The 15,134-nt window shown below is 45.1% G+C and overlaps 1 protein-coding gene across 7 annotated transcripts in view; it reads right to left on the bottom strand.

Moving 5' to 3' along the window:
• The window catches only part of UBAP1 (ubiquitin associated protein 1), a 33,394-nt gene extending 20,745 nt beyond the window's left edge, over window positions 1-12,649 (bottom strand). The window contains exons 1-2 of one of the 7 annotated variants that reach the window (XM_035565912.2): window positions 8,564-8,673; window positions 7,049-7,182 (exon numbers count right to left, since the gene is read on the bottom strand). The gene's annotated coding sequence lies outside the window, so the exon portion shown is untranslated. Of the gene's footprint in view, window positions 1-1,292; window positions 1,376-7,048; window positions 7,183-8,121; window positions 8,169-8,563; window positions 8,674-10,992; window positions 11,113-12,490 lie in introns of those variants that run through there. The other 6 variants (XM_050716272.1, XM_035565915.2, XM_035565913.2 and 3 more) reach the window with 6 other exon arrangements.
• Window positions 12,650-15,134: the final 2,485 nt, after the last annotated feature.

Below are 15,134 nucleotides of genomic sequence, written 5' to 3'. Positions count from 1 at the left end.
TTTAAAATCACTGAGCACAAACCAGACCCTCCTTGAAGCAAACGCAAACTCCATCCCGGTGTTTGATTTTCAATGGCCATGATTTAAAACAAAGCTAATGACTTACTGGATACAAGTGGCCGTCCTGCAGCTAACGAAAGGCAGAGCAGGGATTGCAATGACCGCAGTAGGAGGTGTAGGGAAGCAGGGATGAGACAGCCATGCTGTGTACACACCCCACATTTCAACAACCAAGCACTCTGAAGAGAGATCTACGTTTTGAAAGACAGCCCATAACATCAAATTAATTTTGTTTGCTATTTTCAGTGCAGTGATTGAGGGGCAGAGGGACGGGAGCCAATAGGGCAGGGCTTTCAGAACACATTTCCCATAAATGGGAAGGACAGGCAGAAAAGATCCCCCGAGGAGCAGGGCTATCCGCACATCGCATCGCCGAATTACCAGACAACGCTCTTTAGCGATGGCAATAACATCCATTAAGGGGCTCCACATACAGCTGTGGAACGATATCTTCCTAGCAGGGACAGACATTAGGAGAAATTGATTCTTCAAGCTGTGCACTTGTTTAGTGTGACAGAGCATGCAATTAGACCTTCTGCTTCAGCATGCAATCAATCAACGGGAAGTTAAAGCGGAAGACAATTGTGTGATTTCCACATGCTGCAGCTCCCATTTGTTGCCCCAAATGGATTTGTTGCATTAATGTCAGACAGCTGTCGTTACGTGGCTCTCCTCATGGAGTGTCCCACTTTGCTCATTAAACACACTGCACTCAATAGAAGCGCATACTGTTTGAACTGGTTAAGGATTTAATGCTCTTACCTGGTAACAGACAGTCCTACTCCTCTGTTAACATCCTGATCTTACTTGGCCATATAGCGGTCTGCCCTAAATTTCACCCAGAAACAAGAGAAAACCCTACAACAGCTGAGGAGATGCAGTACACTGATGCACTAGTTTTTCCCACCACCGAACTGCTTATCGGCCACACAAGTTCCCAGCCAAGTTGAGGCTTGTAAACCCCACAAGCCTCTACAACAGCCGGTTTCATGAGCAAGAGCATAAGAAGACTAAAAATGCCTTATGTACAGCCCTGCGGTGAAAGCAGATCTGTACAAGCTTTTCCTTTGGCCAGAGTGTCTTGCCAAAGAAGCGTATGGGAAATGCACCAAATCTAAGTTCATATTTAACTACGCAAACAAACAGGTGACCTTTTTAAAATGGACTCTTTCCCAAAGAGCCTGCCACAAGAGAAAGCTGTTTGCAAACAACAGGCGGGCCTGACTACCAACCCGGGCAGTAAGGGGACAGTTCAGGTTCCATCCAGGCCAAGAGCAGATGGGAACTCGAGTGTAGCTCCTACTTCTGACTTGACGATCATCTAAATAGTAAAGCATAGAAAAAGGGGTTATTTTTGTTACTGTTGGTTCTTTAGCAAGGTCAGCCTCATTAATCTGGAGAGGTTGCGATATCACCAGGAAAAAGGCAGTAAACTAGAAAGAGAAGGGCCATCCTCCCCTCCTCAAGACACAACAGAAACAAGACTAGCATTTGCAGATGTGCACTGGCAGCCCAGCAAGCCAGCCGTGTCCTGGGCTGCAGCAACACAGCGTGGGCAGCAGGGCAGGGAGGGGATTGTCCCCCTCTGCTCTGCTCTCGTGGGACCCCACCTGGAGCCCTGCACCCAGCTCTGGGGCCCCAGCACAAGAAGGACACGGAGCTGTTGGAGCAGATCCAGAGGCCACGAGGATGCTCAGAGGGCTGGAGCACCTCTGCTGTGGGGACAGGCTGAGGGAGCTGGGGGTGTTCAGCCCGGAGGAGAAAAGGCTCTGGGGTGATCTTAAAGCAGCCTAAAGGGGGCTGCAGGAGAGCTGGGGAGGGACTCTGTGTCAGGGGGTGCAGTGATAGGACAAGGGGGAATGGCTTGAAACTAAGAGAGGGGAGATTTAGATTAGATTAGGAGGAAATTCTTCCCTCAGGGGGTGGCGAGGCCCTGGCCCAGGCTGCCCAGAGAAGCTGTGGCTGCCCCATCCCTGGCAGTGCCCAAGGCCAGGCTGGATGGGGCTGGGGGCAGCCTGGGCTGGTGGGAGGGGTCCCTGCCCATGGCAGGGGGGTGGGACTGGGTGAGCTTTGAGGTCCCTTCCAACCCAAACCAGTTGGGGATTCTGTGATATATCTCAAGTTTTGGACAGCATTTTTAAGCATGGATATTAACTTTTGATGCTAACTTACTCGAGAAGAAAGACTGCTTATATTGAAATATTTGCTAAGTTAAGAAGAGTAACTAGAAGGCAAGCTACCAGCTTCACCAAAATGCCCCACTTCTGTTCTTTTGGTAAAGGTGCATGGAAAAAAAATCTGGAGCGCCCTGCATGTTTAAAATGCACGTCTGGAACCCAGGGCAGCTTAAGCTAATTAAAATGCTGCTGTCCTTGTTGCAATGAGATTTCAATATGCAACAAGCCAACTATGAAGTACTTGAGTATTATTAACACTGCAGACTCTTCCCAGTTATGAATGAAGAGAGCTAGACAAACATTGCCAACATGCTGCCAACAACACAGAGCATAACAGCTTTTGTCATTAAACAGAAGTCCCTTTTTAATCAAAAAAGTGCAGTTTCAAGCTTTCTTATGTTCTTTGATCGAGAGAGATAGAAAAGTAGTTGGTCTTATATAATCTAAAAAAAAGTTCAATGCTGTGGACAATACAAATACAAAACCTGCTCTCAGAACTGACACAAGAATTCAATATTTCATTGCAGAAGTAATTTGTGTTCTCTTAGCAGAACACGAATTACTCTTTTTTTAACATTAACTAGAATGTAAGACATTTTTACCACTACAGCAATTAAATGACTACTTAAAAATCTATTTCAAATAAAGCTATGTAACTGTTACCTTCTCCTTGTTAAACCATTTTTCTTCTGAACTTTAATTTATTGCTGGTTATGGTCCTGGTTAATTTGGGGAAACAAATTCTTATGGAGTTACTGAAAGCGGACAAAAAAATCCGGCAAGAAATCAAGTTGGACAAAAGTTTTAAAGCCAAAACGTGCAATCTGCTAGCAGGTCAAACAGCAGTTGCCGTTTCTTATATTCAAACTGAGCCAAAGTACATGCGTATTGTGCTGTACAAGAATAACGGGAACGGTGTTAGGCTACTAGAGAGCGTAAGGATTAAAATCGGTAACTCAAGTCACATGCACTACCCACCCATACCATATACTTAGCATCTTCCCAACAGAACTCAGTATGGCACTGACAAAAAGCAGTCTTAAATGAACCATTCCACCTACAAATGACTCTGCCTGGCCTGTAGCATGTGGGCTAAAACTTCAAACTCAGTGTGGAGCCACTGCTTCAAATCCTGACTGCACCTTCAGCCCGAGGAGTTTCAACACACATCAGGCCACCAGAAGCCTTCTCCCATTCCCTATAGGACCTCTCTCATGTTCAACACTGCTGAACATTCCCAGCCACCTGACATCCCTCTCTTCCACTAACACATCTCACTTCTCTCAGCTAGAAGAGCCATGTCCTGAGGACACAAATTCCCTGTAATTTAGAAGCCAGCGTTTTAAGATGCCACCAAGCTCTGCGCTGTCTGTTTTTGAAGAAACACTTGTACTCACCACTGGGACACAAGTATTTCTTTCACCAAATGTGCACTTGGAGACGCACAAGAGCAGAAGTTCTGAAAGTTTCCCCTTACTCAAGCACCTAAGAGCTTGTCGCAGGTTACCTGGCAGAGCGTGCTTACCAGAACACTTTTCTGCCAAGTGACTGCACAGAACTGACATCATCCCAAACCTGCCTGATTTTCAAAACACACCTCATTAGTGCTATCAAGACACCAGCAAGCTAAGCTTACGAGAGAAGTGTGAACTCCATCTTCAGTTCTACAGGTGTGACATTCTTTACACAGTGACTTGACTTTTTTGGCTTTTTGTCACTTCTTCCACACACATCAGCATGTCAGTGGCACAGCTTCATCTCTCAGTTAGCTCATAGGTACCCATCTTCATATCCATATTCATATCCTTTGTGTCCAAACAGGGCTGAATGACAGTTTAAAAAATGGTCCAGAATAGAAATATCATCAGTAGTCAACACTGAATTAAGTTCTGCTCCCAGAAGTTATCTTTTAAAGAAGTTCCACTAGTTTCAATTAAAAATGGAATAGGTGCATAACTGAGCATACCGAACAGGAAATAATTTTAAAGTGAGCACTTACACCTTAATTGTTTCTTGAAAAGACTTTTTAGCTTCAGGGAAGACTGAAATTCATAGTGAACATTCAGTCTTGCTCTTTAAAAACCCACAGGGACGGGAGCATTATCAGCTGGTATCAAAAATACATACTCTCGGCATATGCAAACAGCAGCAGACACCAGAACAGGCTCAGCAAAGTGGTGGTGCCCACACTTCTGGAACTGAATTAACTGGGAACAGACCACAGGAAGTTGTCTTTCGCAAGCTTGTCTAGCATAGAGAAGTAGAAATCTAGCTTTACAGAGTCAAACTGAGCTTGCCCTCAGTGACAGTGGTCAATTTAATCACAAAAATAGAATATGACAAGTCAAAGGGCTGCTTGCTGTGTATTAGAAAACTTCATTGGCCTAAGCTCCCTGAAGGCATCGTGCTCCAGTCCTGAAACAGAATCTTCTTCCTTGCAGTCTCCTGATTTGGAGTTCCCAAACAGCAAAGGCCACTCTATTTAGGGCTGTTTAAATGGCAATAAGGCTTAGCCTGTAGTCCAACAATGGACTACAGAGCTCAGGAAAGGAAGCCACGAGCAAGAGGCAAAGAGTGAGTACATCTGTTAAACAAGGTTCCCTCTATGTATGCGACTGCCACAGCTGAGCTTGCTCACAGCTAAGACACACACATGCAAGCAGCCCTCACTCTCTGAGAAAAAGCAGACCAACTACCTAAACCCCCGAGACATTTTTCAGTGATGCTCCAGTCGCTGAACTCACCTTCACACGCTGCTTCAGAAAGACTTTCCATACCACAGATGTAATCCCTCCCTCTCTGCTGCAGAAAATTCACCTGCTACATTCAGGAAAAAGTACCCAGCGTACCCCTAAGCAACATAAAATAACCTGTATCCACATGACACTCATCTAATACAGAAACAACTGGAGTTAAGGCAAGATTTACATTTCTTCACTTAAAAACCAACCTGGAAAGGTCTGCTTTCCCTCTAAGACAATAATTCAATTTGCCCTCTCAGCACTGCAGCCCTACACTTGAACAGATGAGTTTAACACTTACGATGGGCTGGAAACCCACACCTCACTGCAAACACACAATCATCCTTCAGTCATAAATATGCAAAGCAAAATCCAGAAGCCCATAATGTACTGGAAGTGAGAAATGTGCAATTACAAGCCTCCCAGTGACAAGAACACATGAAGACCCAAACAAGAATTTCATGCTCAGCTGGAATGAGAAATGGAGAGGAACCCATAACCCGAGAAATACTCTGCTTTCAGGCAAAGCCTGAAGGGCTCTGGGGCATTCACACCACCACCAGCTAAACACATTTTTACAAACAGTTCTCATTCGCAACTTTTATCCTGAGCAAAAATCCATTTTGCCAAAACTCCTCTAAACCACCAGCACAGCCTAGTTCTTGCATGACACTTCAAAAACAGTTTTCAAGGCACTTACCACAGAGCAAAATCCATCCCAGTTTTGCAGGTGTGAGGAACAAGGCACAAAGACGAAACTGTATGCCCACAGTCATCCAGCTCAGCCAACAACACAGCCAGAGCAGAACTTGTATTTCCTGATTCCCAAATCCACAGCTATCCCGAGAATCTCACTGCATTCTCTCTCGTTTGGTCCAATATCTCTGATCGACAATTTTCTGTATCAAATCTCTCCTACTCAGTTTTCCACCTTACTACAAAAGCCTTAAGGATATTCTTCTGGATTGATATCATTAAACTGCATTTACTCCAAACTTTATTTCTAAGTTGCTTGCTATTTCCAACTCATTTAAGTCTGCAGTTTGGTTACACACCATCTCCAGTCTTGCTCAGTGGTATAAACTTTTTTTCCAATCTATTAGACGTTTCTTCAGAAGCATTGCTAATGAGCACAACCCCTGAAACACTTAAAGCAAGGAACAACTAAACAGAAACAGCTCATTTTACATGCAAAAGGAGTCTTTGGAGATGCATTAACTCCATTTCCTCAGGACATTTTGACAGATCTGAGTCAGCTCCAGCAATCTAGCCTCACTTCTACATAACTAGATTGGAGTAGGTTGCTGGATGAGACTGCCACTTGACCATCCAACAGCAGTGCCCTCAGCTTTTCTCCTCCAAAGGTCTAACAGACCAGCAACAATATGGGACACACAGATCTACCTCTTTGGACCATCATTACCATTACAAAGCAGCAAGATTTCCTGTAAAAAAAAGTGAAAAGACTGTGTTGACTGTTCCTCTACTGGGATGTTAGATATCCTCCCATCACCTGAGAATCAGCCCCAGCCTCTTCTCTAACCCTTGTCTGATTCAACACAGCTTTAGAAGATACATCCAGTGCTGCCTAATGACAGAACAGAAGCATCATGCTCACATTCCTGCAGTAACGGCAAATTACAGGAGAAATGTGCCTTGAAGAAGGCTTGTAATAAAACAGATAGACAAGCTCTGTCCCAGCTTGCAGGAGAAGAGAGAAGACCTTTCCATTACTAGGCGGAGTCAGTTTACACAGAGTACAGCCAAGTCCCTGCACTAAATACTGCCTATTTCAAGCGTCTGTTTCCTTGAGGGAGTAGGCAGAAGCAGAATTTCTTCCTCAGTCCAATACCATAAGACCCAAAGAATACCTCCTTACACTTCTTGCAAGTGCAATGTGCACGTTCAGGTATGAAAAGGATGGTGTTAGCACGTCACACAAGTAGATGCGTCACAGCCACTGCATCACCCAAAGGCACATTTCTGGAGTCCATCCCCAGCTCCAAAAGCAGCTTAGACCACACAGCTGCTTGTGACATCGCCAGCTTCTTCACATTTGTCTTCATTTACCTTGTATCCCATCATATACTTGTGGGTTCTTTAAGCTGCAGTTAAGGCTTTTCCAATTGAAGACCATCAGTTTGAAAAGATTATGGAACACTGAGCATCGCTTTTATGTCCTCACTTGAATTTATTAGCTTTCCCTTTGCACATAAAGAGAAATAGAACAGCATTATTTAAAAGCAACAAGCTTTTTACCATTTCTATTTGCACTTGCTTTGCAAAAAATGCACATCAATAAGCCCAGGCATTCAACAGTCTGGAAATATATTATGGGCATTTATGGGCTTTTTACCAGCTATCCAAAGAACTCCAGGTAAGTTACAGACATTATCCATTAAACTCCCTTCTACAGACAAGAAAAAAGCCTCTAACTGCAGGTACTAAGAGCTGCCCTCTGTCAAGACACCAACTAGCATCTAGCAGCTGCTCTTTTACAGACCATTCACTGGTGTAAAGTAATTGCATTTTGCATCCCACCATCTCCTAGCGCTTCTGAGCCAGACGTTTTTGCTAGTTTTGCTGTAGCATGGGACTCTCTATCCGTCGTAGGAATCCTGAAATGCATCTCCCCTCACTCCAAAGTCTGATAATTACTCCTATCAAAATGGCAACACGAATATTGGCTGATTAAAACTTGATACAGAATTTTCTTCCCCAAACATTTTCTTAAAATTATTCCTCAGGATATTATCTTGAGGATTATCTAGAAAATGACACTTCAAATATTTAAGTGCTTAGTTGCAAAAGTAATTGCAGGTATAGAGCCCTGACAGTCCATGACCACTGACAGAACTACAGCTTGATTAATAACTACTCTTGGTTTATTAGGAACTCACTGATTTCATAAACATATAATAAATACAGAAATCTGCTCCACACAATATTTATGGCTCATGACTCCTCCCAAACTGCGGAGTGATTTTGAATTACTTTTCCAACCATTTTTGTTCATAAAACTCCAACTCAACTTAGGGTACATCAACTCCCTTCCTCATAAGGACCTTAAGGTACTTTCTGAAAATCACATTTTAAAAAAAATACACTATTTTGAACACAGTAAGCAAAATGAAAGTCAATACCTTTCTTGTTTTTTCTTTTAAAGAAGTCAGACTGGCAGCAAACTACTTGTGGTGACCTAATAATTATGAGATTAAGAACACACGTTTTTCTCAGACTGCGTTACAGCATAAAGCTTTTCTATCCTTTTTCACCATGAAGTTTTATTCCAGATAATTAAGTGATTTTACATATATAAATACCTTCCCCTACAAGTACCGCCTATATTTCTACTTCGAAGTATTATAGGTTACGGTGCAAGGACACCACATGACAGTATTAGTCACTAGGGTGGAACCCAGGATACCTTTGCTGTATTAGATAAGTAAATACATATCCCTTAAATACTTCACACAGCATTTACAAACTAAGAACCTCATTTTATTTTAGAGCCCAGAGCTGATGAAGCAAATCAAATCCAACATAAAAGCACATCTCGATGTCTAGATTAAGCACAGCACTTACATTTGACACAGCACAACCGGCAACAGACTCTTAGAAATCCAACCTCCAAAGCTCAGGGAATAAATCTCATCAGTCATGACTTCATCTGCAGCTACCCTAGAGATGTCAAACTGTACAAGCACAAATACAAACATTAGGAAAGGACTTAAGTCAACTCTTTCACATGACCTAGTAGATAGCCGTGATGAACGTTGACCTCCAGCAACACAGACCAGACTAACTGGGATCTCACGACCAGCTGAATCATTTACTCTGTTACTAGTTTCCATAATATCAACCACCGTTGGCTAAGTAGCCTAAGTAATCCTTAAGAGTAGCTTAAGTATGTACACATAAGACCATCTTCCAGCTGAAGAATGGACTGCTTCTTGAATAAGACTCCCGCTCTATGATTTGCCCAGGCGAAATGTTACACCTGTGTCAGTATTTCTGACAAAATGCAGCTGAGAGAATTACAGGCTAAGAACTTCCGTTTGAACTCTGCTGGTTAGATAGAAACTGTGATGTTGCTCAAGCAACGTGGCAGTTTGAACCTACCTTCTTTCCCTTCTAGAGAAGATTGAAACCTAAGTCGGAGCAATGATATGCTGTTCCCCCTCTGATACACTTCAGGGTTTCAAGTAAGCACACTGCAAGCTTAAAGGAAGCTAGAAAGAACTTTTAGCCTTTTGAATACAAAACACAACTAAGTCTGGACGTAGCAGCTGTTCTTTCAAAATTCTCAAGTACAGGAAAGAATATTTCTTAACATTTAAGAGAATGCTTTGCTCATTTTGATTTTTGAAAGATTTGGAATAACTCTGATCATTTAAGAGATTAAGAGTGAAAAACAGCATTGCTCAGATTCTTTTAGAAGACCTCAATCAAGACTACACTGGCTGCAAAAGGTCATTAGGGACACAGAAACTGAGCTTATTCAACCCAAGTCAGAAGGTTACGCACTAAGCAAGGCACTAGCATACCAGAGAGGATTACTCACCTAGGCAGTTAACACAAAAACCGTGAGCTCAGGCTTGTATCGACCAGCTGCAATCCCAGTGATTGATCGCAGATTGGTACATGCTACAAGATCATTAGCAATGCCTTCCTTGTTATCAGAGCAAGCAGACAATGCAGGGAGCATAGCTCAACTTAGCAGACCTACTTTTTCGAAGAAGATTGTTTATAATCTCTAAACAACCCTTTTCCTCTAATCAACAGTTTTCAGAAACATCTTCCAGAATTTTTCCGTTACAGCTCCACTAGACCTCCTTCACACCACCATTGATTTGCGTTACAGCGATCAATTTTAAATAGACAGTAATGCCTTTCGGTAAAGATCCTTTAGGGAAAGATTCCGTAGCTTCAGCCCTGGAATTTATGGCAGAAGACACTAACACTGATTATGTTAGAAACATAATGCCAGAAAAGGCTGGACAGAAGCTCTTGTCTAATAAGTACAACTAAATTTCTCACACATCAGTTTATCACAACATTCAAAAAACAGGAACAAGGTGGTGACAAACACTTATGATATAGTGACTGGATATTTTCAAGAATATTTAATGACTTGAATTATCAATCCCTAAAGTTTGTGGGAGCAACACAACACCATAAGCTTATAGAACGAAAACCTGGAGTACGAGTAAGGTGATGCCTGCTGTGGCATTACAGCACTTGTGCCACCAGCAAAAACAGTTCTGGCTGCCACTGTGACAGCATTAGATAAGATGGTCTGCCGGATTGGTTCAGAAACCTAACTCCTGTTCTCCTAATTAGAAGTTTTTGTCTCTAGGATAAGCAGTACCACAAGGCACCACCTGAACAAAGGAGATGGAGCAATTCTGCACGTTTTTGATAATTTTTAAGGATTAAGATTTTTGCTAGCCATCAGCATAAACTAAAAAAAATTAATCTCCCAGCTAATCAGCTGAGCAATATACTCCCTAAAATATTCTGAAAATTGAAGTTCAATTCATTAAAAAGAAACTAATATTTACTCCTTAATCATTCATATACCTTATACCTAAGATTTCTTTGTTTTCGCTTCAAAGTCCAGGTAATTTCATTTCAGCTTCCATGTGACTTATCTTGAGCCTTTGCTCTTAGTGGAAGCAACTTCTTTCCAGATTCCTTTCCTCCACAGTATACTCACAGGAAAAAAGCGTACCAAGCTTGCAGGCCAGATCCAGCAGATTACAGGAGAAAGATGCAATCACTTTCAGTTTTGTTTGAGACCAAAACCATGAGCCAGCAAAAACAAAAGTTGAAAGATTACGTTTTCTTTCCCCCATCCTGAACATTAAAATTTTGCCTAAAAGGTTTAAGTCAACCGATTGCAACAGTGACCTAAAGTACCACCGTCACTTGCAAGTTACACCCCTGTGTACAGAAAACTGAAGTCATTAGGCAGCAGCACCACCACGGTTCTGCAGAGCACAGATACTCACCTAAAGCCGTACTGCATAAGGCCTGGCATACATCAGCCCAGCTCTACTGAGCAGCTACCACACATACCTTCTCAGCCCTGTTCCCTTCCCTGTGGCAGCACTATGCAAGTAGCTCTGTTCTGTAGGGAGAAAAGAAAGGACACAGCCAAAAATGTTTCCCTCCCCTGAAAAAAAACGTTGTTGCAACTCAGAGATGCCAGATCTGCAGGGTCAGCCCTAGGAAGCAAGCTGCTGCAGGAGTGCCAGCACCGGGACAGAAAGTCCCACAATCCAAGGATGACCAGGGAAGGAAGGAGAGGAAGAGGTCTGGCTGACTGCAGAACCGCCTCTTCTTCTTTTTCCTTAACGCCCTTCATCACAAGTTGGAGCAAGATTCCTCCCCAGTAAACTCCCACAAAAGCCTCTCGACCACTTAACAGCTTCCAAGGTGCTGATGCTTTCTGTCCTTAGCACAAAGTTACATCACTAATCACAACCGAGCTGTTCTGTAACTTGACAATACTTGTCATTTAGGAATATCCACCTCAAAGTACTTATACCTGACATTAATACATTTTTACTGAGTCCCGGACAACAGCTAGGTAGTTGTACATCCAAGAGCCGGAGTCCACCTACGTAGCTCTGCTCTAATGAGACAGTAATCGTAAGAATTCTGTAAAACTTCACTTTTTTTTAATCCTGTCTTGACTTTTTAAATAATACAAAGAATAAAAACGCTTGATGAAGCGATGACTCATTTCCACCCATTATAATTTCTTTTACTTCTTTTCAAAAAAATCCTAACTTCCCCTTAACATGGCAGATTTGGGGCTAATCAAAAATCAGAAAGACAGCCCTTGAATTATATTAAATATTTGCATAGTAGAGTTAAATGTTTTACTCCTAGAGGGCAGCGACCTAACAGAACAGAAGGCACGAGAAGTTAGAAACTACAAAAATAAAGTATTCTTACACCAAGATACACACCCATGGCAGGTCTGTATCTCAGATGCAGAAGATACGATCCTCTTCCAAATTCGAAAGGAGAATAGTTAAGTAGAAAAGAGCTAGATATAAGCGATAAGCATAAAGAGATGCGGAGGGCTACCACCCATGGAGTGAAGACGACTTTGGCTCCTCAGCGCATAACGACTCGAGATAAAACATTTGAAATACAAAATCAGGAGGGGGATAGGGAAGAGGAAGCCACGCACCCGACCTCCAACCCCCCAAAACAGAACCTGGGGGCTCCCCGGCGAGGATCTGGGCACTGGAGGAAGGAAGATTGCTCCAGTTCGCCGGGATCTGGGAGCTTCCAAGGCGGCCAACTCCCCTGGGGCCGAGCACACGCAGCGCCTCGCCGCCCCGCTGCCCTCCCTCCATCACAGGCCCCCGCGAGCCCCCCGCGGCCTCCCCTCGGCTGCTGAATCACAGCGGGGCCGCCGGGCCAAACCCCCCCCCCGGCCCATAACGGCGCCGGATCCCCGCCGTTCCCCCCCCCCTCAGCCTTCCCCGTTACCTCGCGGCCCACAGCCGGCGCCCGCGGCCGCTCCCCGCCGCCCCCGGCCCCTAGGCCAGCCGCGCCCCGCCGCCGCCGCCAACCCCGCCGCCGGGCGCCGCCATCTTGTCCGCCTGCCCGCCTCCTCCTCGCCGCCCCGGCGACGCGCTGACGTCACGCCGCACGGTCACCGGCACCCCCCCCCCCCGCACACACACACACACACACACACACACACGGCCGCCCAATCGGCTGGGGCTCGCCGGTGACGTCAGGGGGCGGGGAGGGAGGAGGGAGGGTGGTGGTGAAATGGCGGCGGGGGGGGGGAGGGGGATGGGACCTCCTGAGGGGGGCGCCGAGGAGCGGGGCGGGGCTGGGTGTTCTCGGTGGAGGCACGGCAAAAAGCGGAGATAACAGAAAGTACATCCACGTCGGTTCTAATAAAGGAAGGAGTGAACGCAAATAGCTCCCTCTGCCCCTTGGTTGCCCTGAAACGAGGAAGTTTGGTGACAGCACAGGGCACCTCCAAGCGCCTCGTCCCCGAGGCTCTGTAGTCAGGGACCGCCGGTGGGATCAGCTAAGCCGCCTGCTAATTAATTAAAAGGGTCTCACTAAGTGGGTCGTGGGACAGAGTTGTGCAAAGCTGAGCTGATGGCAGATGTGAGCCCCTCCGGCTCACGATGGACGTGGAGGAGAATGCAGAGGGCGCGCTCGATGCTTGTGAGCTGTTCCGGTGCCTCACCACCCTCTAAAATCCTTCACACAGAGGGTGTCAAGGCCCTGGCACAGGCTGCCCGGAGAGGCTGGGGATGCCCCATCCCTGGAGGTGGTCAAGACCAGACTGGATGGGGCCCTGGGCATCCTGGGCTGGTGGGAGGTGTCCCTGCCCATGGCAGGGGGTTGGAACTAGATGGTCTTTAAGGTCCCTTCCAATCCAAACCATCCTGTGATTCTGTGATTTTCCCACAGAAGGGACTTAAGTATAAATTGTGCGTGTTACAGTCACAGGTAATGCTCTTGCAGGCTAATTCCAAAGGGATGCATGTGGATCTGAAATCAACTCCATGTATTCTGCTGTTCAAGCTACCAGAGTACCCTTCCTGCATTCCTCCAGCACAGTGGGGTCAACCTACTCCACTCTTACCCTCAGGACTAGGGTATAAAGGCTGCCTTTTGTGTCACACCGGCAGCACGGGCATGGCCTGCCAAAAAGATTCATGTCCCTGCCCTCTAGGTATTGCCCAGCAAGTCACAGTTGCTCAAAAATAAAGAAAAGTTAGCCTGTGCCTCACCTATGCTTAAATTAACACATTTGTATTATAGCATATCCATTCCTGTTTTATAGCATATCCATTCCATGCAAAATAAAAATGTCTATTTAGTATTTTTGTTAGATTTATCAGAACTTCAAAGATGTACTTAATCTATACCAGAAAGCAGATTGTTCTTTCCACTTCTTAGAAGAGAGACAAAAACAATGTCCTCCAGCTTAGTCTTGTAATAGAATCAAAAGCCAAAAGTGAAGAAAAACACCCACACACCCACACACAGACACTGGGTTGTTGGATAAAGTGCAATAGCTATCTTTATTTATAGGATCCCAAAGGACAAATATATATGAGATTGTAAATATCTGGCCATCTTCGCTTTTGATGCACGTGTAATTTGTCTTTGAGCTCTAGTCTTGAACAGATGGATGGAGATGCCACTGAAGTTAGACAATTTACAACACAAATCCCTGTTTTTCTTCTCATCTCTGTGGCTGTCTCATCTCAGTGTTAAGGCATTTGAAGTCTACAGCATGAAAGCATGTTTTGGTATGCCCACCTGTAAAAACAGGAGATTGATGACCTGTTTTCCAGGATGGTGAAAGTATCTTGAAATCCGAAGCAAGCACTGATGACAGATTGACATGGAAAAAGCTGCTCACTTCACACTCCCACAGCTGCACGGACGTCGCTTGGGGTGATACGCAGAACACGGTGCTCTGCAGATATGCCCATGGGCAGCGTGGTGAGCCAGCTCACGTGGCAGGCACTGCATCCCCGGTATGTGGCATGTGTTATTCCTTGCTCTGGTGAAAATACAGGTGTGATGTAGGGGAGTCAAGGCACAGCTGCTGTTGTGAGGAAGACTGCAGACTGACCTGACCCGAGTGGCTGAGGGAACTGGGGTTGTACAGTCTGGAGAAGAGGAGGCTTGGGGCAGGGCTTATGGCTCACTACAACTGCCTGAAAGGAAGGTGTGGGGAGCTGGGGGTCAGCCTCCTCTGGCAGATAACTAGCGATAGGACAAGAGGGAATGGCCTCGAGTAGCACCAGGGGAGGTTCAGGTTGGAAATGAGGAGACATTTCTTCTCAGAAAGAGCAGTCAGGTGTTGGAACAGGTTGCCCAGGGAGGTGGTGGAGTCACCGTCCCTGGGGGTGTTCAAGGAAAGGTTGGACGTGGTGCTTAGGGACAGGGCTTAGTGGGTGACAGTGGTGGTTGGGGGTGGTTGGAGCAGATGATCATGGAGGTTCTTTTTCAACTTTAACGATTTTGTGATTCTGTGATTTTTTTTAAGCGTTAGGCTCTTTTGCCAGGCTGAACACAGGGAGGCACCCCATTGACACGGAGGAATCCCAGAAGGCGTCATGGCAAGGGATAGCTGCAATACAGGAGGAAA

This window comes from Cygnus atratus, chromosome Z, assembly GCF_013377495.2.
Source record: "Cygnus atratus isolate AKBS03 ecotype Queensland, Australia chromosome Z, CAtr_DNAZoo_HiC_assembly, whole genome shotgun sequence".
Taxonomy (NCBI): domain Eukaryota; kingdom Metazoa; phylum Chordata; class Aves; order Anseriformes; family Anatidae; genus Cygnus; species Cygnus atratus.
Note: the sequence above shows the minus strand (reverse complement) of the source record. Positions and strands in the feature narration are given on the sequence as shown.